The following is a 27,305-nucleotide window of genomic DNA, read 5'->3' as shown; positions in this document are numbered from 1 at the left end:
AAGCACGTAGTTTCGTGGCTAGTTTTTAAATAAATTAACTACACCCAACGGCTTACAATATCAACTAAACTTTCTTTCAAAGACACAAAGTAGACAACACAAAAACAGTACAATAAATTTGCTTCACGACAATGCTTTAGTTTTGCGCAATACAGAGAAAGTTTTGGTTTCGGAATAGGTATTACGGTTAGCGATTACAACTGTAATTTGTAATTTAATTACTTAATGAACTTGTGACGTTCTTGTTGATCAGTTTCCTCTTCTTATTTGCGTGACGATGGCAAATTTACAATAGCCATATCTTTATACTTCCATACAATATTATAAAGAAGAAAGATTTATATATTAAATTTGTATTGAATAAACTATAGCACTACTGGGCCGATTTTGATGAAATTTGGCACAGAGACAGACGAAAGCTTCAGGAGTAATATGGGCTACTTTTATGATTGTAATTTTACAAGAGCGGCGCCGGGGCAGGCTGCGAGTATTGATAACTGTTTAGTTAGAACACAGTATAGACTTATATAAGGTAATTTGACGACGTCGATGGCGCAGTGGTAAGGTTCTTGCCACTGAACCGAGAGGTCCCGGGTTCGATCCCCGGTCGGGTCATGATGGAAAATGATCTTTTCCTGATTGGCCCAGGTCTTGGATGTTTATCTATATATGTATTTGTTATAAAATATAGTATCGTTGAGTTAGTATCCCATCATAACACAAGTCTCGAACTTACTTTGGGGCTAGCTCAATCTGTGTGATTTGTCCTAATATATTTATTTATTATTTAATTAATAATGTCGATCAATAAAGTGTTCATGAACCGTAAAATAAATGGCTATTGAAACGTTGAAAGTGTATTAATTGCGGTGCAGTCAGCCGGCCATAATCGAAATCGGTTTTAATTGGTTTTGTTATGAATAGATATCGGTAGATAGGTAGTCATAAAATCCTGAAGGGGTAAACCCAAGAAGTGCTGGCTTGTTGTCGTCAAGGATGATATGCGTGACAATGGTCTGACAACTAAGGATGTCGACGATCGTGCGAAGTGGAGACGAAAAAGTAGAAACGCGGACCAAGGGCACCAACGCTCAACAGCTGAGGAGGTTAAGGATTTCTAAACGATTGACAACTCGTGGCTATAATTCCGATGGGGATAAAAGTAAATTGTGAAAATGACGACAACAACGAGAGAACTCCACAACTTCTTCTTCTATGGGTTCCTCTCCAACTAGTGAAGGTCAGCGATGAGCATGGTGAAGTCCTTCTTGTCCGTAGCTCGGCGGAACAGCTCAGCTGCGCTCGCTATCCCGGTCCATTCTCGAATGTTCCGCAGCCAAGATTTTTTCCTTCCTCCAACCATTCTCTTCCCAGCGACTTTACACATAATTATTAGTTGTAGGAGGTTTTATTGTTGTTGCCCGAGTACGTGAACCAAATAGTATATATATACTGAGCAACCGGGAAAGCGCTCAGATAAGTAACCACAGTTATCTGTATCAAAAATATTTGTGAAATTTGTGATTTATTATAGAAATTTCGCTTTCATGAAGTGAAAGACGGATGGCGTACGTCCGTTTGTCGTTACGTTTTGATTTTTGCATAGATTTGCATCTTCAGGAAATGGATGCGAGGTGCACAGGAATTATAGTATTAGTAGTAAATTTTGAGAGACGATTATCAGATGTTGCTGTATTAATATTCAGTTCTCTTTACGTTAAAAAATTCATGTGAGTATGGTGTTCTTGAAATTCTTTGAAAATATTCTTGGGAATTAATGAACATACCAAAAGAATTGTGCCAATTGGAATTAGATTTTGTGATTGACGTGAAAAAGGATAGACAATAACGCTTTAACATTTTATGGTTTTATACAAAAAATAAATATTCCTTTTTACGGATTTGTTTCAATTTTTTGTTCCTTCCCTTATAGGAACGTGTGTCTGTCTGTATAATTTGCTCCGAATCTACTGTATGAAGTCAGGCGAAATTTGGTAAAATGACCCAAACAAATACGTGCAGAGTAATTTTTTTTTTCAAATAAGGGTGATTAAAATGGAAAATTAAAAAAAAAAAAAGTTATGCAATCCATATTGTGTCATATATCAAATTAAAGGGCTTGTTATGAGGATCTCAAAATTTAGTTTTGTTATTATTTTTGAACGGCTGAACCGATTTTGATCAAACATATCTAAGAACCACTGCATAAAAATTAACTGTCAAATAAATAAAAACTCATCCAAATCGATTCACCCGTTGATGAGCTACGGTGCCACGTACACAGACAGACACACTTAGCGGTCAAACTTATAACACCCCTCTTTTTGCGTCGGGGTTTAAAAATATGTCAGAGCTTTGTCTTTTATCTGCTTCTAATAAGCACATCTCTTTATTGTTTGAGCGAAAGGGAAGATACAACGGGCTCTGTAGCTTTGTCTGTCTACAGGGCAGATACGATTTAAAATTAATCTTTCCATGTGTTTTATTATCTAATAAATGCCAAATCAGATGCCATTTTAACCTATTACACAATAATATTATGTTGCATCATTGTTGTCGGCTCACTCTGGCAATCAGACATCTATCATTTCGGCTAGATTTGCATTTGTTATTACCGTAAATGTCAACTGGAGTGATGAGAAAATTATTGGTTATTGTATTTTGAATATTAATTTATAAATAGTATTTTTTTTTGCCACACAATAATGTTATTAGTTTTCAATCATCATAAAATTAATTTACGTTGACCGACTAGACGTGGTACAAGTTTAAAACTAAAATTTCCTTGATTTTGGTACGTTTGTTGAAAACAACTTATATAAAAAGTAGTTTGTAGCTTATGAGAAATTACTATTTAATAAATAAATCAATAAATATATTAGGACAAATCACACAGATTGAGCTAGCCCCAAAAGTTCGAGACTTGTGTTATGAAATACTAACTCAACGATACTATATTTTATAACATATAACTCAACGATATCATATTTTATAACAAATACATATATAGATAAACATCCAAGACACGGGCCAATCAGAAAAAGATAATTTTCCATCAAGACCCGACCGGGGATCGAACCCGGGACCTCTCGGTTCAGTGGCAAGAACTTTACCACTGCGCCACCGAGGTCGTCAAATGAAAATTTACGTGAAAAAGTGCCTGTGAAGGTCTAATTTCTGAATAAATTATTTTAATTTGAATATATCATATGTAGCTTTCTGAGAAATATTACATTGTGATTAAAATTTTGACACATAGCAATGCCATTGGTATATGCATATTTTTACAGATAACAATGTAATTTTCAACTATAATTTTCATCTTATTCCTTAGGTTATAAGTCACTTTTATCCATGTAAATATCTTCATTTTCTGGACCAATATCTGCTTCGTAATATATCCTATTTATAAACAAAAACCTTCGATATATCAATTAGCGTCACACAAAAAATGGGCGTACTGTTAAATGTCAAGCATTTAATGTGGTCTGCAACATTTTAAAACCAGTTTTAACCAGCTACGATAAGTAGGTAAACTTAAATTAAATTTCAGATGTCGCTGTGCAACTGGTTATTATTATTGTTTCTATTAAAATTAAGGTCATTTTTTACGGATTGTAAAAGTAAATAATGACAAAGTTATGGTAACATTATATTAAAGCTAAAATAAACTGATAATTATTATTAATAAGCAGGAAGAAGCGTGAGCCAGGTGTGTGCTGCAGCAGTAGGATAAATTGTCGTCTCATACAGAATCGAGATTAATAAATAAATATTAAATATATTAGGACAAATCACACAGATTGAGCTAGCGCCAAAGTAAGTTCGAGACTTGTGTTATGGGATACTAACTCAACGATACTATATTTTATAACAAATACACATATCGATAAACATCCAAGACCCGGGCCAATCAGAAAAAGATAATTTTCCAATGTGACCCGACCGGGCATCGAACCCGGGAACTCTCGGTTCGGAGGCAAGCACTTTACCACTGCGCCACTGAGGTCGTCAATTGTTTAAAATATGTATGCTTTAGATAAAATAGAAGCGGTGGTGGTGTAATGGTTAAGACGCCTGCCTGTGGATCAAAAGGTCTCAGGTTCGAATCCTACTCGTGCCACATGAGTTTATATACCAATCTGACTCATGTATAGTAATTTCCATAGATCAACACTTGCTTCCGGTGAAGGAAAAACATCGTGAGGAAACCTGCATACTTGTTGATTATTTACTTGTGTGTGAAATGGAGAAGGCAATGGCAAACCACTCCATTAATAATGCCAAGAAAGTTGTTACGTGTGTTTCATTCCATGTAATGACCACGATCATAAATCAAGGAATACGACTATGAAGAAGAGATAAAATAGATATATTTAAAAACATTTGTAATAATTCATACTGTAATGCCGAGGGATCATTATATGAAGATTTAATTTAAATTTGGCTGGAAAATCAATTAAAAAAAGAAAGTTATATGAACAAACTGAACTATCGTAAAAAACTAAAATTTTGTATCAACTTTTATTGAAGTCTTCTGCATAAACGCAATATTTAATGTAGCTGTGGAACAAACATAGCTTTTTTGATTATATTTGGTATGGACCAATTGGACGTGTCCAAAATTGAGTGATTTTTCTTCCTCTCATAGACGATTGCTAGCAACCTGTAAAGCTATGTGTCCCATAGCCGCCTCCTACGACATCCATGGGAGTGCTCCTAATTTATGACAAAACTCATATTTCCCACAATAAGCCACAGTAAATACACACAAATTAAAAGCTATAAAAGAATATTCTCTCCACTCAGTCGACGATAAAATCAGTATTGTTTTAACCACAGTGACAAACAATAGGGTATAAAAAAACATGGTAACAATACTCAGGAAATGCTAAATTAAACAAATTACTTGATTAGCTTTTTCATTGTAGGGTATGTGGATACCTTCCTTGATAAAATATCAGTCGACCGGTGTGCAGGTTTCCTCACGTCGTTTCCCTTCACCGGAAGCAAAAGCGGTGGTCTATAATAACTATATACATGAGTCAGATTGGTATACAAACTCATGTGGCACTCGATTATTTGTTTCATACCTGTTTCATACCCGTTTCATACCCGTTTCATACCTGTTTCATACCTGTTTCATATCTGTTTCGTACCTGTTTCATACCTGTTTCATACCAGTTTCATACCTGTTTCATACCTATTTCATACCCATGGTATATTTTTGAACACTACATAAAATTTTACGAGGTTTTATGTAGTTTCGCCTAACACTTCAGTTTCTGAGACAATGGAATCTCCAACCGATTGGCCTGATATTCTGTACACACGTTTAATTTGGATGACAGTGCATTATTATAAGCATGACCTGATGTAACGGCTACAGACGTGGGAACTCCTCAACGGTTTTCTGCACGTACATGATTTTTTTGTAACGAATGCAATATGATCTCTATGACAAACAATAAGAGTTTGTGTATTTATTTTTGTAGAAAACCTATCCATATCTGTACGTAAAATTTATATAGTGAGAAAAAAATTGTACATGCAATGTTCTAGTTATGTGATGAAAGTCAATTAAAGAACATCGAACCTGTAAACAGTTCAATATGACTTCAAATTGGCATTGCTTGAAAATTTTACGAAATTTAGATGGAAACTTAAATGAATTGATTACTGATTAATACAAAATATCAGGCCAATCGGTTGGAGATTCCCTCGTCGGGAGCCAACGCCCCATCAAGTTATCATAGTGCATTGTCTCAGAAACTAAAGTGTTAGGCGAAACTAAACTACATAAAACCTCGTAAAATTTTATGCAGTATTCAAAAATATACCATGGGTATGAAATAGGTATGAAACAGGTATGAAACTGGTATGAAACAGGTATGAAACAGGTACGAAACAGGTATGAAACAGGTATGAAACGGGTATGAAACGGGTATGAAACGGGTATGAAACAGGTATGAAACAAATATTCACTGACCCCACTAATATAAAGGGCGCATGTTTGTCTGTTCGCATGCTCAAACGGCTGGGCAAATAAGAAATTTTGGTATTGAGGTAGCTGATACACAATTTTAAAATATAACTAAGTAGTTGGAAAACTATTAATTTTAATACAAAATCAAAAGGATAGAGTACTAGCCGCGCCCCGGGGCTTCGCTCCCGTGGGAATTTCGAGATAAAAAGTACCCTATGTGTTATTCCAGGTTATATTCTACCCGTGTAACAAATTATATAACAATCGGTCCAGTAGATTTTCCGTGAAAGAGTAACAAACATACATACACACACATCCTCACAAATTTTCGCATTTATAATATTAGTGGGAAAAAGGTATACATATATTTTACCGCTAAATTATTTCTTACAATAGATTTATACGTATTTGTTATAATAATTAATTCATATAGTGTTTCGTAACGGTTACTTTGTATGCAAAAATATTCATGTGGCATGAAAATTACTCTTTTTATAGGGTTCCGTATCCAATAGGTACAACGGTATACTATTAATATGGCTCCACTGTCCGTCCGTCTGTCACCGAGCTCTATCTTATGAACCATGATAGTAAATGGACGCACCATGCGTTGCATCAGTCAACTTTGACGTTGAATCAAATCAAATTGATATGATTCAAATCAAATTTTTTTTTTTTGCTTAAAATGGGTAGGTAGTACAATATCTTAATGGTTAAAAAATAGCTATATTTAGGATCATAGTGATAATTCATAGACTGTAACAATGCAGCTAGATCTCAATACGAAGATTTAAACTTAGTTGGAAAGTCAATTTTCAAAAAGTATGATATTATTTTAGTTATGGCTTCTTAATAAAAGTTGTGGCAACATTTTTGTTTTTTTACGATGGCCGAGTTTGTTTTTAAAACTCGACCATCGTAAAAAAACTAACATTTTGTAACAACTTTTATTAAGAAGTCATCACTTAATGTACTAGCTGTCGAACAAACATTCTTCACGAACATTTTAGCATGTTATTATTAAAAAATGAAATTTATTTCATAAACATCTTAAAACTTTCCTTTAAGACAATGTTATTCTTTAATGGTCTTCACATAATGGTAAACCATTATGTGGAAACTTGTGATGTTCTAAAGAACAAGCCTATTTAGCCGTTGTCAACAGTATGCAAATGTTAATAATAGCATATATATATATATATATATATATATATATATATATATATATATATATATATATATATATTAAAAAAATGCTTTTTACGCTTTTAAATATAGAAAAGAAAAAAACGTAAAGTACCTACGCTATTTTATCTAAACGTCAGCGGTGCGCTGGTTAAAGTTAACGTCAAATTTTACTGGTCCAAACCACAATAACACAGTTAAAATTTTCCGCAGATGATGTGTGTTGCCGATATAACGTCTAATACTAAAATGTACTAAAGTATAATATAAATCTTTAAGAACGCTCCCATAAGATTCGATCGTGATATTTTTTGTTTATTTTTTTTTTTTATAGAAAATTCTACTGAACCATCGACGGGCGAGTCCGACACGTACTTGGCCAGTTTTTCTTATTTTTAATTACAGACCATTGACAGATTTAATCGATACATTTTCTCTCTCTCATTTTTGCGTGTTTCGGTTGTATTCACGGTTGTATTCGCGGTCCAAGGTCCGCCTAAAAAGTAAAACTTTAAATTAAAACAAATAAAAAGTGAATTTCGAAATTAATTGACCTACGAATAGCATACCCACTAAACAAATACGCGTGAAATATGCATTTTTTCGCGGTATACATTTCCTGGCCTAGTCTTACGTGTTTCCTTGATTGCTTTTCCTTTTTTTTTTCAAGTCGAGGAAACTATAACTATAAAGGAAGTGAATAATTAACCGCGTGATTGACTACGTGTGATGTTCTATCATTGGTGTAGTGGCGTATGCGCACGCGCACATAAGTCATTGTTTATTTTGAAATTAGATCTTCGCAGACACTTTTTAAAATTTTGAAGAGATAAACATACTTATAATTAACTACTTATACAATATTTTCAAATGGTTTACAGCACGCTTATAATTTTTTGTCACGTGTTAATAACAATAAACACGCGCAAATGAAATGCGGCATGTGGTTCCGCCCTAGAATAGGACCACTCCATATCCTCACGTGAATGTCGTACTAGGCGATTAAGGGACCCAAAGCCTTAACAGCTGATAGGCAACAATGGCATTCCCTAAGAGAATAGTAATAAAGAAAAATAAAGAGATAAAAAAAATGTTTGTTTTATGACAATAAGAAGGTCCTTGCTAGTTAAAAATTGCTGTCCTAAAATAAACTGTCATTGCTTTGAAAGATGTGACGAAAATAAAATTACACATTTCTGGTCTCGTCCATAGGCTCCATACTAAATGACACAAGTGACGTCACAACAGGTTCAGATTCCGATTCTTTATTGCAGGTCACAGGTTTAAAACACGTCACATATATTTAAAGCGCAAGTGACGACCTGCAAGGGCACATCCAAACATTAGGGCTACTAGATATCATTTACTTAAATAATATGATTCGTGTTATCTAAGTATGGGAATCGAAGGTTTTACTTATCAAATTTTATAATCAAAAAACTCTGGGATAATATAATAACATTGTCTTAAAGGAAAGATTAGATTTTTTAATAATAACATGCTGAAATGTTCCCGAAGAATGTTTGTTCGACAGCTAGTACATTAAGTGATGACTTCTTAATAAAAGTGTGTTACAAAATTTTAATTTTTTACGATGGTCGAGTTTTAAAAACAAACTCGGCCATCGTAAAAAAACAAAAATAATGTAACAACTTTTATTAAGAAGCCACCACTAAAATAATATCATACTTTTTGAAAATGTACTTTCCAACTAAGTTTAAATCTTCGTATTGAGATCTAGCTGCATTGTTACAGTCTATGAATTATCACAATGATCCTAAATATATCTATTTTATCTAGATTATACATATTTTTTACAATTCCCATACCTTGTAAACTATCCTATTTTCTGAACGTATCATCTAAACAATTCCTCAATAAAATTATGTTTAAACTTAAAATATACGTAATATATTGGATATCCTCCTCAACCATCACTTTCTTGTGGTCACGCGTGGCAAGCTCACTTTGGTGGGGAAGTAGGGTGACCATGGCGGTTAATTAATGAGGATTTTCTGAACCCCGAACTAAAAAGATCATGAAAAATATATATATTTTTTTTTAATTACAAATTTGAGTTCATTTGACCTCAATCTAGGTGTCAAGTCTGATGCAAATATGAGGTCTATGGTGTTACACGCAAGCTCAAATAATGCCTATTCATTTTTCACTCTCAAGATCGCTCATCATGTAATTGAAGAGCGTGGCTCTTGTCGGCGGAGTTCCTTCCACTGTTCCCTCTCCAAAGCCAACTCCTTCACTTCTTGATAGGACACGACACCCACTTTTTAATTTGCCTGGTGTAACTCTTCCCTTGGTCTTCCTGGGACCCTTATTCCTGCTTTCTTTCCTTCTATAATACATCTGAAAAAGGCATCGTGTCGTATTAAGTGTCGTAACATTTTCCATGTTCTATTTTCAATGTGTTTCAGAATGTTTGTCAATTCTTCGTTTCAAAGTGTTTCTTTTTTCTCCAATTCGGTTAAGAATCTCGTCGTTGTCGATTCTTTCTTTCCAGCTTCACCGAACGCTTCCAATCTTTTCCTTTCTTTTTTTGTTAATGTCCCTAAATTATATAAAAATTTTGTTAACCCTGAATTATATAGCTCGGGATATACTGACGACTTCGGTGGCGCAGTGGGAAAGTGCTTGCCTCTGAACCGAGAGGTCCCGGATTCGATCCCCGGTCGGGTCATGATGGAAAATGATCTTTTTCTGATTGGCTCGAGTCTTGGATGTTTATCTATATATGTATTTGTTATAAAATATAGTATCGTTGAGTTAGTATCCCATAACACAAGTCTCGAACTTACTTTGGGGTTAGATCAATCTGTGTGATTTGTCAGTAATTATTTATTTATACTTCTTCTATCACACATTAAAAACGTAGAGTCAATATAGCTAATGCTTTAACTAATTTTAGTACATATGCAGAATGAGACCAAATTTCTCAACCTGACGACACTTCATGGTCACCCTACTCGTTGCGTGCACCGTCACATACACTGCTTGCGATGACTTGTGTGAAATCTTCATTATTCTCATTCATTGTACATTAACTCATTTATTGTACCTTTTGTCTACAGCACTGACTAAACTAAATATCTTTTCAGGGATGACTGAATTAAGATGATACTGCTCGCTTTGTGTTTGTTGGTCTTGTCTATGTATGAGACTGTGAGTGTTGTTGTGTGACAGTCATAGATCATCAATAAAGAACAAAAAATAACGGGGCAATGGACTTATTGGAAGCTCGATGTATCTGAACGCGGCATGAGAATGACAGCTGCTACTCATTCCCTCACGTGGTCGACTCAGTCTGGCTAGGAATCCGAGTACACCAGTTTTAATTGATTATATCATTAGTTCTCCTAGATATTTAGTAATTTTAAATAACCAAAGTAGCATTAAATAAATAAATATATTAGGACAAATCACACAGATTGAGCTAGCCCCAAAGTAAGTTCGAGACTTGTGTTATGGGATACTAACTCAACGATACTATATTCTATAACAAATTCATATATAGATAAACACCCAAGACCCGGATCAATCAGAAAAAGATCATTTTCCATCATGACCCGACCGGGGATCGAACCCGGGACCTCTCGGTTCAGTGGCAAGAACTTTACCACTGCGCCACCGAGGTCGTCAGGATTGTGTCAACTTTTGGGTGCAGTGCGCGCTTATCAAAGAAATAAAAGAGATTTACTTTTTTATGCTTTTGTAATTTACTAACTGAAAACTATATGCGGCCGTCCAAATCTAAATGGACCTTATGGCGGCTGGCACTTAGATCTTTATTGCCGTTGTTCCAATACAAAACAACAGCAATAGTGGCGTAAGTGCCGGGCGCCACAAGATCCCTTTTAATTTGGACGGCCACACATAGATATTTTAATGTTTTGTCCTTGAAAGTACGAGATTAAGACGTGACATTATGAATAACATGTTACAAATTTTTGCACACACGTTACGGGCCCCTGTAATCCGGGCGCCCGGTACCATTGACACGGCCGATACGGCGGTAGCAACAGCCCGGCGACAGTTTGAAGTGTAGATAGATAGGTACCTAATAAATCAAAAATATTGTCTATTTATCAAAAAAAAAATATTGAACGTGAGCCATGTCTAACGAATGATTATAAATTATGTTGATATATCATCAATATTATATTACATAACATAAGATTTATTTTTAAGACAGTTTGTTTATGTAATAACAATTTAACAGATCCATTTATTATAACACAATCGGTTTAGTTTAATTGATTGTGATTATAATAACAAACTATGATTGAAAACTGGCAAAGATGTATGTTTCCGCCTGAGTATACCCTCCATATGCTCCTTACGTATGTTATTGCTTATTAAATAAATAAATATATTAGGTTTGACCTAGCCACAACGTTCGAGACTTGTGTTATGGGATACTAACTCAACGATACTATATTTCACCCTTTTTAATTGAGTCTATGGCGCTATTTTTTTAATATTTATGTGCCTTCTAGATGCGCTCGGCGGCTACGCTCTCGTGGGAATTTCTGGATAAAATTACCCTATGTGTTATTCCAGGTTATATTCTACCCGTGTACCAAATTTCATAACAATCCGTCCAGTAGATTTTGCGTGAAAGAGTAACGAACATACATACATACTTACAAACTTTCGCATTAATAATATTAGTGGGATTAAATAATAATAAAAAAACAATACAAAACACAATAGTGACGCAAAACCAATACTCACATTACCTAGATACAAAACCAAATCGTGTTACAACCACAGAATTTAGTATACGTTACAACATAGCCAATTTATATTCCACAGTTTTCCGTTCAGTCTCCCCCCTTCACCCCCCTCTTTCTAACCACAACCAGTCCGCGTACAACCGAAGCGAACGAAGGTGGTATATTCGTTCAAATTAAATTTTTACGGTCAGTTTTCTTGTTACAAATTAACCTAAAAATTGATGCGAAATATCTTTATTTTCTTCTCATATTTCATTGCGTGTTTTTTAGGTTATTGTGTGCTTATTTGTGAATAATATTAGTGTTTATACAAAGGTGATTTGTATAATAATATCAGTTTTTTAAATTATAACCTAACTTTTTGCATTAACTAATCATTGTTCATATTATTTTCATTGTTTTTTTTGTAGCTATCTACTTATATTTATTTATATAGGTAATCATAACCTCCAAAATGTATTTTTAGTAGGTAGTTAATTAAAATATATAAAAGTTAGGAATAAAATGTATTTATATAATCACTAATCACTCTTTCTGACTGGTTTATGCGGGTTAAGCTTGTGTATTTGTATACATTTAATATTTAATAATGTTTATGTATTGTGTGTAATATATTCTGTTATTACACAATACGGTGGGCTTAATTTACGATTTTTATTGGTTTTATGGCGTTAATAAATTATATGTGAGAGTTTTAACAACATAACTTAATTTTATATGAAATGTTACTTCAAATCTATTAGGTACTAAGTCCATCAATTTTTTTAATTATTGAGTGTTGTGTTTTACATTTGGACATGTTGTGTAGCCATAAAAATTATATAACACATATTAAATGTACTCAGATAAACAAGTTTTTTACCGTTTTAATTTGAAATCTTCCCGGTAAAGATTTTTTTTTTTCTAGTCTTGTCACGGCTTCCCGCCTATATTTTTGTCTATGAGTCTCTTTAATCTGTTAATTTTTATAATTTGCTTTTTAATGTCATTATTGTACATTTTTTTAGAGCCGATGTTTTTTATGAAATTACAAAAATTTAATAGATCTTGCATTATTAAAAACAAATTAACAATGTTGCAATAAAATTAATAGCCTTGTTTCACATAATAGATCCAGTTTATATAATCGCCAGCCATTTTGTAAAGTAATAGTAGAAACCACCGTAAAGTACACTAAACAGTAAAATCATCCTGCGAATTCATTGCAAAATCATCGTTATGGCACTCTGTTAAGGTTTACGCAAACTGCATAAACTTGTCTGCGAATAATATCCTGCAAAATCTTGACCATTTACTTTAATTCCAAACTCAGTTTACAGCGTGTATTAAACACAATTTCCTACTAAAATTAAATAAAATATATCAATATTTTCTCGTTTTGTATACATTACTAGCAACTCCCCGCGGTTTTACCCGTCGTGTACCGAAAGAACGAACCGCGATCGTTCCTGCATTTCACAGTTTAAGTTACAAGTTTCTCTTCAAAACTTTGGGTTAGTTGCACCAGTGAGTCAACTTTGACGTTGACTGTAAACTACGGAGTAGAACGCAAATTACACGTCAGCGGCGCGCAGTTTAAAGTCAAATTGACTGGCGCAAGTCGGCAATAATAATGAAGCGCTCGAGATACGATTGCGATCCATTTGAAGTTATAAGCGTGATTGGGGAGAAACAACAACGAAAAGAAAATTTATTTAAATGACATTTTTCTAAAGAAATTTGCATGAATATGCAATTGAAATTGTATTTACAAAAATTATGCTATATAATAATGTAGGATAGCCGGGAACATGGCAAATAAATTTAAAGGTTAATTGGGCATATTTGAAATTGTCAACTATTCCCGCGTTACAGACGTGAAATATACATAGATTTACTTGAATTTTCTAATAACGAGTGTTATGTAATTAATAGGCGTGATGAGAAACAATTATTCATTATAATAGTGACAAATTAAATAATAAAACGTACTTACATTTCAACAGCGTTTATTCTCCTTCCTTTTTCAACCATAGAGGGCTGATCGCTCACAAAAATGGCGGCAAATATCTCACCGGTCATAACAACTACTTTAAAATATATTTGCACAATGCGATCAGTCCGAATAAATCACACAATTAATATATTATTTATTTATGTATTAATACAATATTTATTTATTGTTTCTAACAATAATATGTTTACAAAAATATTAATTATTACACATACATAATATAGAAGGTTCGTACATTTTTATTTGGTAACACCCATTGTAAAATGTGACACCTCAAATCCCATTTCATGTTAACCTAAAAATATACATAATATATTTTTATATGAATATTACTAACACTGGGTTTTTATGGGAAAAATTTTAAAACTGTAATAAAACAGAAATATATGATTATAATTTTATATAATTGTTACAGGGAAATTGTCAAAAATAAACACACATATAAATGCAAGCGCATAACATTCCGCCACAAAATGGCATTCTGAAAGTAACATATGATTTTATTAAAGATTTCCTATTTTTGTATATAAAATTCGCATTTTATGCTGTGATAGTGTACATTTTTTTTTATTACTACGATTATTATTTCGGATAGTGATTGGTATTTTTTTTTATTATGATTATTTAGAAATGTGAAGTGGTAAAAGTGAAGTGAGAAAAAAACCAGTTTTTTTGACATTTTCTTATTGGGAGGTGATTTTTCACTGCTAAGGGGGATTTTGGTAAGTTTTTTTTTTGTTTGTTATTAATTATTGTTACATACTAGCCATTTTCCCGCGACTTTGTCAGCGTAGAATACCTAATTATTCCTGGCAGGATCATTACAATTTTTCGTGTCGTCTTTTCAATATGATTTTCATACAAACTTTCACCTATGCTAATTAGGGGTAAATTTTTGAACAAAAAGTTTTTTATTATTTAAATATAAGCATACCAAATTTAAACAAAATCCATACAGTAGAATTTGCATGATTGAAACAGATATTTCCCAACGAATTTCCCAAAATTCCCGTGCATTAAAAACCCACAGACACGGCCAGTTAACAATATAGTGATTAATCAACCCCAAAAGTTAATTGCTACAAGCAGTTTTAACTTCCGAAAACGGTCAAATCGATCAAATATCTCGATTACGTAACGCGACCTCGATAATCGAGTCAATTCGATATCGATACCTTTCGAATAATTGTTGTTATTGCTATTTCATAATCTGTCTGATTGCAATAATACATATGTTTCGTATTATTACGGTAGGTATTTGAACCCGGGACATTAGCTGTATCTAATTCTCAATTTCATCAAAAATCGGCGGTATAAAAAAAAAATCCAGCGGTTTAGCCGTGAAAGCATGATAGATAAAAATACAGACTTTTGCATTATTAGTGTGGATATGTGAAGCTTTTATTGGTTAATATGGAGATAAAATAGTATAACGTTTATTGCCAAAACATAAAACATCACAACACAAAATCTATGGTACATAATATAATGGAAAATACTCGAATCATTCGTTTATTTCGCATAAGAATCTAAACTTGGCTGTTATTAGTATGCAAAAATAAAAGATATTTATAATATAACAAATCACAGTGAAACAGTAAAAGTAAAAATCATAACATATTAAAGTATTTAGACTCCATTGACAAGAACCTCGTTCCCAAATATATTGTCGACTTGCTCTCGCTCGGTTTCGTCGGCGTAAATTTCCCGCGAAAAAAGTTATTTTTCCGGGATGAAAGGTACCCTATATCCTTCTCCATACTTCAAACTACATGTATGCAGAATTTCAAGAAGATTGGTTGAGTAGATAGAGCGTGAAGAGGTAACAAACTTACTTTCACGTTTATAATATTAGTTGGTAAGTTAGGACGATGTGAAGCTTGAGTTGTGATATCTGCGTCTATTTGTTTTTGAAATATGTTAAGTACAATGACAAAATTAATCTAAATGGCATGGGTTTTAGCTGTGACTTTACTACCGGCCCCCAAATTGACGTCAACCCTCCTTGTGTGAGCTTATGTTGCCTATTAGGTGAAACAAAATAAAATTAAATAAGATCTAACACCGAACGATGTTAGCAACGACATACTTGTAAAAAAAGAATGGAAGTTTGAACAAAAATAATTTTTATCTTTTTCAATTGACAAGTTACAAGACGCTTATATATTTATTTCGCTTATATTTACTAGACGGATTGTTGCGACACGTACGGGTAGAATGTAACCTGGAATAACACATAGGGTACTTTTTATCCCAGAATTCCCACGGGAGCGAAGCCCTAGGACGGGAGTAATATTATGTTACTAACCTCATGAATGATGTTATTTAACCTCACGACGGCTCATTGCAAAATTGGAAACAATGGATTATATAAGTTACATAAACATTGTTTATGAAACTATGTCGCTTTGGACATACTGAAAAATTATATTTTTAGGCGTTAGGATTTTTTATTAGTCTATGGGGTCCCAAAGGAAGAAGAAGGGGAGGCTTTTGCCCGATCAAACAATAAAATGGTGTCCCACTGCTGGGCAAAGGCCTCCACTCTACTTTGTCAGACATCTCTGTCCATTGCATAACTCTTTCAATTCTAATCCGTCGCATTTAAATAAATATAAATATATTAGGACAAATCACACAGATTGAGCCCCAAAGTAAGTTCGAGACTTGTGTTATGGGATACTAACTCAACAATAGTATTGTTGAGTTAGTTATCTATTTAAGTATATGTTTTTTATAACATATACTTAAATAGATAAACATCCAAGACCCGGGCCAATCAGAAAAAAATCATTTTCCATCATGACCCGACCGGGGTTCGAACTCGGGACCTCTCGGTCCAGAGGCAAGCACTTTACCACTGCGCCACCGTGGTCGACATCATCCTTAGACATTCTACAGATCACCTGCAGAGCAGACCGTTTTTACGTCGACAGCCAGCAGGGATAAAGTATAGGAATTTTGTTGTGAGACAATGTGGGTAATATCAATATACGTTAAATACGTTTAGTCAGTCACTCAGTAACGCAAGAGTTTTATATATATATAGATTTTAAACAAGTTTTATTTTTAGTGGCTCGTCACGGCTTCACTTGGGTAAAAACTCAGGAATCACACTATGTATTGGTGAAAACCACATGGAAATCCTTTTATTAGTTTTTAAGTTTGTCATGAATAACTAGACAGAAGACAGACGCGCAGAGGATTTTGTATTATAATATGCAATCGTAGCAAAATAAAACGGAAACTACCGAACCGATTTGAAAAATTCTTTCACTATTTGAAAGGTAAATTATCCGAGATTGATATATGCTATATTTTATCTCAAAAATTCCCACGGGAGCGAAGCGCCGGGCTACATCTAGTTAGAATGAACGGGTGACTGTGATAGACAATGCCATATGGCGTTAAGTACATTATATTTCTTTTAAAGTTTTATAATAAAAACAAAAACGTATTTAACGTATATTGATATTACCCACATTGTCTCACAAGAGAGGATTCTTGGAAATCTATCCCGAAGGGGGTGAAAGGGGTGAAAAACTTTTATATGAAAGTTCTACACCGTTGAAGTTAGTGGCTTGAAATTTTGGATTTTAGTTGTACACCACAAATTAATGAATACGTGTTTCAGATTTTTCTGAAAATTATCCCTCAACCCCTTCAAAAAGGGGGTGAAAGATTGTATGGGAATTTTCAAGATACAAAGCTGAAAATTGGTAAACATACTCTTCATAATTTTTCTTAAGGAATGACCGAGATTTTACTATGAAATTCACGCGGGAAAAGCCGCGGACTTAAGCTAGTATATTATAAAATACTTGTTTTGCTAAAAAAGGAACTAAATTAATGTCTTGATGTTTAAATACTCGCGACAACCATAAATCTGTATGTTCGTTTATAACCTTGCTGAATAGAAGGTCGGTCACTATATGAAACTAGTATCTGTCTGTCTATAGACCATAAAAACTATTAGAAGTGGCAAAATGTATAAATACCTACCTACTTCAAATTTTATGAGCTCTCAATAAAAATATTGGCTATTTCATAATCCGTAATGTGTCAGAACGTATTATAACTAAAGTGAACCACTAGCTAGTAACGGCTACAGACAAGGGAACTCCTCAACAGTTTACTGCACAGAGATGTTTCTTTTTGTCTCACATTGAATACAATAAGATTTCTCTGACAACAATAAAAGCTTGTGTCAAAATGACATTTTTGAAAGAACTTATTTCATTTTATAATTAATTACCTATGTGTTGACTCTTGTCCATACAAAGTCAAAACATTTATTCGGAAATTAAACAACTACTAAGCACATTTTCAGATCTTCTTAATAAATTTATATAAAGAAGGCGGAATTAGGGTTTTCTTTTAATTTTGCTAATTTTTTTTTTCTTTTTGTCGCGTCTAAAATATTCTTAACTCTACCTCAACAAGTAACCTTAGCTGCGACATTCCAAAACAAAATTAAAGCAGATAGTACTCACGTGACCACAAATACACGCAACATTAATTTAAAAAATCTAATTATTAATGGGCTCTGCAAATCCGGCTTTGAAGACCTATATTTGTTAATTGACGTCCTTGGAGAAAAGGCCGCGGTGAAGTTTGTTGCGCCGCTTCTTCTTCACCTGCGCTTTGGAAGCCGGCAGTAGACTTAGTTTAAGTAATTTTTGACGTCAATAAGTGATGTATATTATCATAAATTGAATAAAGAATTTTGAATTTGAATTTGAAACGGATTATAAAATGCATTTTTATCAGGGAAAAAATAATATCAAATAATTATTTGTTAGACAAATTAAAAAAAAAAAACCGACTTTCAACATTCATTACGCTACAACTTTTGAACGGCTGAACCGATTTTCATGACACACACGTATAAAATTTTATCTATGACACAAAAAAAAACGTATACGAAAATCGGTTCATCCGTTTGGGAGCTACGACGCCACAGACAGATACACAGACAGACACGTTAAACTTATAACACCCCCCTTTGCGTCGGAGGTTAAAAATATGAAGCGAGACAACAAATTCATTTCGTCTAAACACTATGTCGGTGTCCCCCACAAAACATTCTAATTGTAAACGCATACATCTTATTTCTAAGTAGGTAAAAAGGTCAATAAATGTTAGATAATAGTTAGCACACGCGAACCATTGTATTTACATTAACACTATCTCGGTTAAGGCAGCCTGTCGTGTGATGGGTGGCCAATATTCATTATATAAATGTAACCTTGTAACGGAGGGCACACAATATTTATTGTTCCAAAATTGGAATTACAATTAGAATTTCCAGTCATGTAAAAATAACAATAGGATAATCGACGACCTAAGTGGCTTAATGGCCACCATGCCAGACTGGAGGTCCGGGGTTCGCACCCCGGTCAGGTCAACATGGAAAATTATCTTTTTCAGATTGGGTCTTGGATGTTTATCTATATATATGTATTTGTTATAGAATATAGTATCGTTGAGTTAGTATCACATAACACAAGTCTCGAACTTACTATGGGGCTAGCTCAATCTGTGTTATTTGTCCTTATATATTTATTTATGTGTTTTGATCTTGTCGCAATATTAGAAAGGAAGAAAAGGACAGTTACTGCAATAAAAATATTTGAGTTTGAGTTTGAGTTTGGAATTTTTTTAAAGGAATTTTGTTTTAAATGTACACAAGTAATCAAATTGACAAAAAATTGCAAATGATGACTGTTGTGTCTCTGTATACGTAAATTTGATTCCATATAACATTATGTCACATGCACAATCATAACATTGTTTTTTGTGTACTTTTTGATCACAAGGGTTAAAGACAAAATGGCTTCGTGCCAGAAGGGCTTCTGGCACGATAGGGTCTAACATTGTTAAATGAGTTTCCTTCGGCATTTCTTCTCAGCAGTGGTCGTTCCGAAATGCCAGTAGTTTTGAAATACTATATAAATTAAATTTGACCAGTAAAAGGGTATGTGAAGGTCTAATTTCTGAAGTGACGCGTTGATTTTGACTTAACGATTTTTCATACCGGTGGCGGTGGTGGTGTAATGGTTAAGACGCCCACCTGTGTATCGAAAGGCCCCAGATTCAAATCCTGCTCGTGCCACATGAGTATACTAATCGTACTCATGTATAGTAGTTTTCATCGACCACCACTTGCTTCCGGTGATGGAAAACATCGTGAGGAAACCTGCACACTGGTTGATTATTAAATTGTGTGTGAAATGGAGAAGGCAATGGCAAACCACTCCATTAATAATGCCAAGTTGTTATGTGTGTTTCATTCCACGTAATGACCATGACCCTCAGCCATGAAGAATACAACTATGAAGAGAAGAGAGAATTTTTCATACAAGTTTATGATTAAACATACACGAAGTATATATCCTACAAATATTATAAATGCGAAAGTTTCACAGGATGTACTTGTGTATGTCAGTTACACTTTCACGCAAAATCTACTGGACCGATTGTTATAAAATTCGGTGCACTGGTAGAAAATAAACTGGAATAACATACAGGGTAATTATGCAGAAATTAAATAAAAGTAAACACACATCAATTAACACTTTTCCCTATTAACAAATGTGAATTGATAAAAATTTTATGGTGTGTCCAGTCTTGCATGTTTGCAGCTCAGTGTCAAATTATTTTATTATCTATATTTTAGAATATTATTATATATAATTGAAGGAGAAGTGAGGTAATGTAATGTTTAGTGTGTGTGTTCACTGTTGCACGAAATTTTTTAACCCCCGACGCAAAAAGAGGTTTGACCGCTAAGTGCGTCTGTCCGTGTACGTGGCACCATAATGAACCAAATAAGTTAATGAACCAAATCAAAAATCAAAATCAAATCATTTATTCAGAAATTAGACCTACACAGGCACTTTTTCACGTCATATTCTAAATTAAATGATATTTACCAAAGCTACAAACTACTAGCATTTCGGAACGACCACTGCTGAGAAGAAATGCCGAAAGAAACTCATTCAAACAGTGTTGGTCCCTATTATGCCAGAAGGGCTTACCATTTTTGAAATATAAATTTATGTATGTTTTTTATCAGTAATATAACAATGTAAGTACACAATAAAGTACATGGTCAAAACTTATACTGAAACATATTATGATTGTGATCGAGTGGTGATGAAAAAAAAAACAAAACGAGCAAGAACCAAACCGATTTGGAAGCAGTTTCTTTTTGATAGCAAATTTTTATTAGCGGTGTTTCTTAGATATGTTTGATTGAACTCAGTTCAGCCGAATATTGAAAGTCGGGGGTCTTTTAATTTGTCTAAAACATGTAATTAGAAAATAGATTTTGCCCGCCAATATCTCGGGAACTAAGCAACGTATCGCGATTAAACCTATACCAGATTTTAAGTTATACCATCCGCTACAACTGCATCGAATTCAATCCAGTACTTTTTAAGTGATGCGCGAACAGTGTGTACCAAATTCTCAATGGAAACATAATTGTTGTCTGTCCGGTGCCAAGGTTACATGTGCCTTAGGCCGCAGCTCAATATTATAAAGAGGTAAGCGTTTGTGAGTTTGTATGCTTGAGGCGGATAATCTCCGAAACTACCGAACCGATTTCAATAATTCTTTCAATATTCAAAATTGTTGTCCTAGTTTGTATTGCATGGAAAAAAACCATTCTCAATAATAATCCAAAATTGCTTTAGGCTTTATTTTGTCTCAAAATTCCCACGGGAGCGAAGCCCCGTACCGAACAACCCAGATTAACAACAAATTCAGCAAGTTTAATTTAATTTACTATTTGACTTGTATGTGTGTGTATGTTAAACATTTGCATGATATTACGAATAGCAAAAAATAGGCTGTTCTTTTCTTTATGTAATGAACATCTCCTGTATCCTGCTTTTGTGGAAATAAATTATTTTGAACAGACAAAATCGGAACGCAGCGCACGACTGAACGCAACAGAGCATTAGGGTCCCCTTAGTCTCTTCGTACGACATCAACGGTATGATAACTGACGTGTTACAATGCAACCGTGTTAAAAAACTATTACACAACTGTCATCGATTGAGCCGCCGCCGAACCGGTCCGGATGCAAAAAGTTGTCTGCGACAGTTGCTATACCAATGCAATTGAAAATTACAAAAACATTTCCAATGAGACACTACTAGCCGCGTCCCGGGGCTTTGCTCCTGTGTGAATTCTGGGATAAAAAGCACCCTATGCGTTATTCCAGGTTATATTCTACCCGTGTACTAAATGTCATAACAATCCGTCCAGTAGATTTTGCGTGAAAGAATAAACAAACATACACATACAGCCTCACAAACTGTCGCATTTATACAGAGTGATTTCGTATACATTGGCATTATTGTATCTGCACGCTCAGTCGACGGTACTGAACAACTTTTCGTATGGAAGCAACCTTGAAATCGTGACAAAAAAACATCAGCTGATCCATACATTTTCCACAAGTTAGGTATTTAATTTTGTATAGAACGGCTAGAATAATATTGTTTTTCGCGATTTTCGAGTTACCCCCATACTAAAAGTTGTTCAGAGTCATGGACTGAGCGTGTAGACAAAATATTGCTAATGTTTTAAAAGTCCCCCTCTAATATTATTAGAACTGATTATTAAGGACGTAATGATGTCTCGTCTCTGCATGTTCTCGGTTGATTTCCGGTTTGTGAAGCCGCGAAGCCCGGGTTTGACTTAAAAATACCTTAAAATTTTAAAAATTCGGCTGTTATTTTACAACCAACCGCCTGTCTGACGTCTACCCTCCTTGGGAGTGCTATATTTGCATATCAGCTGGCTAGGCTGTTTGTCCCTTAGTCGCCTCGTACGACAACCACTTGAGGATATGGAGTGGTCCTATTCTAATGCCACAATTGGCAAAATGTTCGATAGTGTATTTAGCGGGCATAACGAAGCGCCGTCTTTTATAATTTCATGATACTGTCAATAGATGGCGTTGTAGTGTAGCGACAGACCTGTCAATGTCAAAAGTAATGCCGCCTTTTTGATTGTCAAACTGAATTTTACACTCTTGTTATTTGGAAGTTGAAGTGTTGTCGAACTATCGATAGTTTCAATCGGAAAAGGCCATACTATCGATAGCCTCCTCGTCACAACATTAGTATTGCACATAACCCGGCTATCTACAGTATCGATAGTAATCGATTGCCTTTCCTCAAACCATCGATAGTCAATCGAAACGTAGTCGGCAGTTGTCGAAATCATCGTTGTTTTAGTATATAAGGTTCATTCAAAATAATTTCACAGTTTATATTCAATGTTTATTCATATATTCCATCCAACGAATGTTAAAATCGATGTCGTAAAATAATACATTCAGATGGTATGTTATTACGATAGTCTGAAGGCTATATGTATACTTAGTGTTTGACTGTTTGCCCATTTGAGGTCATATGACAGAATGTTAGTACATACCTACCTACTTAATACATAATATTGACGACCTCGGTGGCGAAGTGGTAAAGTTCTTGCCTCTGAACCGAGAGGTCCCGGGTTCGATCCCCGGTCGGGTCATGATGGAAAATGATCTTTTTCCGATTGGCCCGGGTCTTGGATGTTTATCTATATATGTATTTGTTATAAAATATAATATCGTTGAGTTAGTATCCCATAACACAAGTCTAGAACTTACTTTGGAGCTAGCACAATCTGTGTGATTTGTCCTAATATATTTATTTATTATTTATTAATATATGTACTTAATTATAAGCAACATTGATTATGTACAATTCTCATCATACTCTTCGGTTATAGGTGTTCCTAACTCCCTTACAAAGGATATCTTTACAATTACTAATTTTTAATTAGAGAGAGCGTTTGACATCTATATAGCTTGACGAGAAGCAGAGATAAGGTCTAAGATGTTACACGCAAGCTCAAATAATGGCCAGGCTCTTGTCTTGAAGGTCCCTAAATTGTAGGGTCACCGTACCTCAGCAGTTCGCAGTAGGAATGAGTAAAACCATATTTTGGAGGTGATGTGAGGTTGAATGTTGTTGAGGACCGTAGATAAACTATCATAAAATATGCACAGGATATGGAGATAAAACATCACTTGTTTATTTCTATTATAATAAATACATTAAATCATTACAACAATTGTACCATCTCAGAAAAATAACAAGCAACTGTCATGACAACATTTTTCTCTTTTTAGTTGTCATGTTCTAGAGATTAAAACTCTTTACTCTAATAAATGTCGACCACAGAGGGGTTGAAGACTTTCACGTTAATTTATTTGCTATAATCGAAGCAATAAAAATACCAAACCGTTTACTCACTCGAAACTTTTGCATACCGCATACAGAACAACCAAACACAGAATATACACACCAGAAATAAATAAACATGCAAAATATATATTTGTACGAGTTTTGAATACGAAATTTTGTAAATACCGAAAAGGTCGTACACTGACAGGTGCAGTGAGGGTTCCATCGAGTAACTTTGACGTTGACATTAACGTGCGCAGAAAAACGCAAAGCTCCAAAATTATCTTTCAATCGCGACCGGGTCCCAGACAGAATATTGTCACCAAATTTCTATTGTCATTGATACTGTATGGATACTGTCAAAATTAGAGCCGTTGGTAACAGTTAATGTCATAATTGTGATCGTTTATCTCATAACCGTCAAACAAGCTTATCCTTCCGTGGTTCTCGTACGAGGCGGCTAAGGGACACAAAGCCTTAAAAGCTGATAGGCGGTTATGGATAGTTCACGGTAGGCGGCTGGCTGTAAAACCACAGTCGAAAGATTTTAATGCAACTAGCTGCTCCCCGGTGCTTCGCTCCCGTTGGAATTTCATTATAAAAAGTACCCTATGTGTTATTCCAGGTTATATTCTATCCGTATGTCAAATTTCATAACAATCGGTCTTGTAGATTTTGCGTGAAAGAGTAATAAATATTCATACATACACACATCCTCACAAACTTTCGCATATATAATGTTAGTAGGATTTTTCACGCATATCAGGAGCTTTATGGCGTCACAGCTACGCAGGAAAACGTGATTAGAGAGAGAGAGAGAATTGTTGTCATTTATGTCAATCAGTCATTTGACCCGAAAACCTCCACACCAAGGTGCCTGGTTCCACTGACCTACGGAGTCAGAATGCTAACCCACTTACCAAAACAGAATTCATGTTAATCAAACCTTATAGAGGAGGAGTGAACTGAATAATAATTTATTTAACCGTTACCGCGTCAGTTAAATAAATCATTTGACATGGACAAACCACACAGATTGATACATACTCGTATCAACCTATTTTAACTATGTTCACAAAATAAACGAATTTGAATTGAGTTAGCCCCAAAGTAAGTTCGATATTTGTGTTATGTAGGGATACTTACTCAACGATTCTATAACGTATTAGCTGCGTCCCTAGGCTTCGCTCCCGTGGGAATTTCGGAATAAAAAGTACACTATGTGTTATTCCACGTTATATTCTACCCGTGTACCAAATTTCATAACAATCGGTCTAGTATATTTCGCGTGAAAGAGTAACAAACATACATATACACGAGTCCAAGAAACACTCACGGCTCTTTTAGGTCAAATTATGACGCCAAAAGGGCACCATTTCACGATTCTCCCCCGGGCACAACGACCGACGCTACGCCACCGCAGACATAATAGAAGTATTCCCCAAGCGCTGAATGAAGCAATATCTTTAACAATCGTTATGTGTGTCTGTCCACGCAGGCCTATCACGTAAACTTACGTAACAACAATTCTATAGCCTTTTCCTCTATCTGAAGCTATGTTCTTGTTCAATAGAGACGTGTGGTCCCGCCCTAAAATAGGACCACTCCAAATCATCCCTTGGATGTCGTAAGAGGCGCCTAACCTTAACAGCTGAACGGCGACAATAACATTCCCAAAGAGGGTTGACAGCTGGTTGCTCAATCCTTCAAAAAATAATGGTTGATTTTTTACGCGTACCTTGGGCTTCCGGGCGTTACAGCTCCGAATGTAACCGAGGATGAGTCAGAGGTTTATGTTTAATACAGATAAATAATCAAATGTTCCATCACTACATGGTATAAAACAAAGTCGCTTCCCGATATCTGTCCTGTATATAGGTTTGTATGCTTATATCTTTAAAACTACCCAACGGATTTTGATGCGAGTTTTTAAAATAGATAGTGTAATTACTGAGAAAGGTTTTGGTGTATAATTTGTTATGGTTTAACGCGAGCAACGCCGGGACGGGCCGCTAATACATAATAAGTATCGAACTTGAGGAAAATGTATGGATGAGTTGAAATGTATGATTTTTTGCAAACGTGTTTACGAAAGTTATTCAGTATCATGAATTGTGTATGTAGATAAAAAGGTGCCAATGATTAAACAAGTTCTTTTTGTTAGACAAGTTTTAAAAAAACCCGACTTTCAATATTCATTTCGCCACAACTGTTGAACGGCTGAACCGATTTTCATGAAACATGGCTAAGAACACTCGGGATAAAATTATCTATGGCACAAAAAAAAAACTAAACGAAAATCGGTTCGTCCGTTTGGGAGCTACTATGCTACAAACAAATACAGTTATACAGACAGACACGTTAAATTTAAAACACCCCTCTTTTTGCGTCGGGGGTTAACAAGTCACCCTGTATACGTTAAATGTGTGTGCCCTGCCCTATTTCGAAATGTATAGCGACCATCAGCAGTCGCGCTCCGTCGATCACTTTCACCGTTCGATTTGTAACACTAAATATTATAGCAATGAATCATGACGACATCTCGAGTTTCAGCATTTCTTATAGGGGTACTACAAAAGGTAAAAATTGAACTTTTGTAAGATCATTTCTTTAACTGTTTAAATTTTTTTAGAATTCCATACCAAATGCGTAAAACGGGAGCCTATTTTTGGTATGGGCCGCCAAATGTGGAACTTTTTTTTTTACAAGATTTTCACAGCGGTTACGCCCGCGTGGGTTTTCCAGGGAAACAGTAAATTTTCCGGGATCCGGGAAAATCTCAAGAAGATTTATTGAGCGTGAACACGTAACAAACAAACTTACTTTCGCATTTATAATATTAGTTAAGATTACTTAGGATAGTTGGAATAAGAAATAAAAAGGAAAGAATTACTAAGATTCCGCTGTCCATCTGTCTTCAGACGTATCTCATAAACCGTTCATAGTGGACAGGTGACATTTTCACAGATGACAAGTATTTTCGTTGCCGGTATTACTGCAAATATACTCGTACTAAACAATATAAAAAATATATATATCTTATAACTTCCATAGAGCAAATATGATTTTTTTACCGTTTTTATTGGTAAATAGTTTTCAATTGACCGTCGTCATTTGAATCGAGCCGTCTACCAGGGCAA

General features: G+C 34.7%; 1 protein-coding gene and 1 long non-coding RNA gene across 11 annotated transcripts in view; one reads left to right on the top strand and one right to left on the bottom strand.

Annotated features, from left to right (window-relative positions):
• The window catches only part of LOC128681647 (uncharacterized), a 245,846-nt gene that overhangs the window by 59,186 nt on the left and 159,355 nt on the right, over positions 1–27,305 (bottom strand). The window lies entirely within an intron of this gene.
• LOC128681635 (proteoglycan 4-like) overlaps positions 1–27,305 on the top strand; it is a 55,478-nt gene that overhangs the window by 8,578 nt on the left and 19,595 nt on the right. For 2 of the 10 annotated variants that reach the window (XM_053765677.2, XM_053765672.2), the window contains exon 2: positions 14,511–14,637. The exons of 1 other annotated variant lie outside the window; for it this stretch is intronic. The gene's annotated coding sequence lies outside the window, so the exon portion shown is untranslated. 7 more of the 10 variants (XM_053765676.2, XM_053765680.2, XM_053765671.2 and 4 more) reach the window with 6 other exon arrangements.

The sequence above is a fragment of the Plodia interpunctella genome, chromosome 27, assembly GCF_027563975.2.
Source record: "Plodia interpunctella isolate USDA-ARS_2022_Savannah chromosome 27, ilPloInte3.2, whole genome shotgun sequence".
Taxonomy (NCBI): Eukaryota; Metazoa; Arthropoda; class Insecta; order Lepidoptera; family Pyralidae; genus Plodia; species Plodia interpunctella.
The sequence above is the reverse complement of the archived record's forward strand: the minus strand, read 5'-3'. Positions and strand labels throughout refer to the sequence as shown.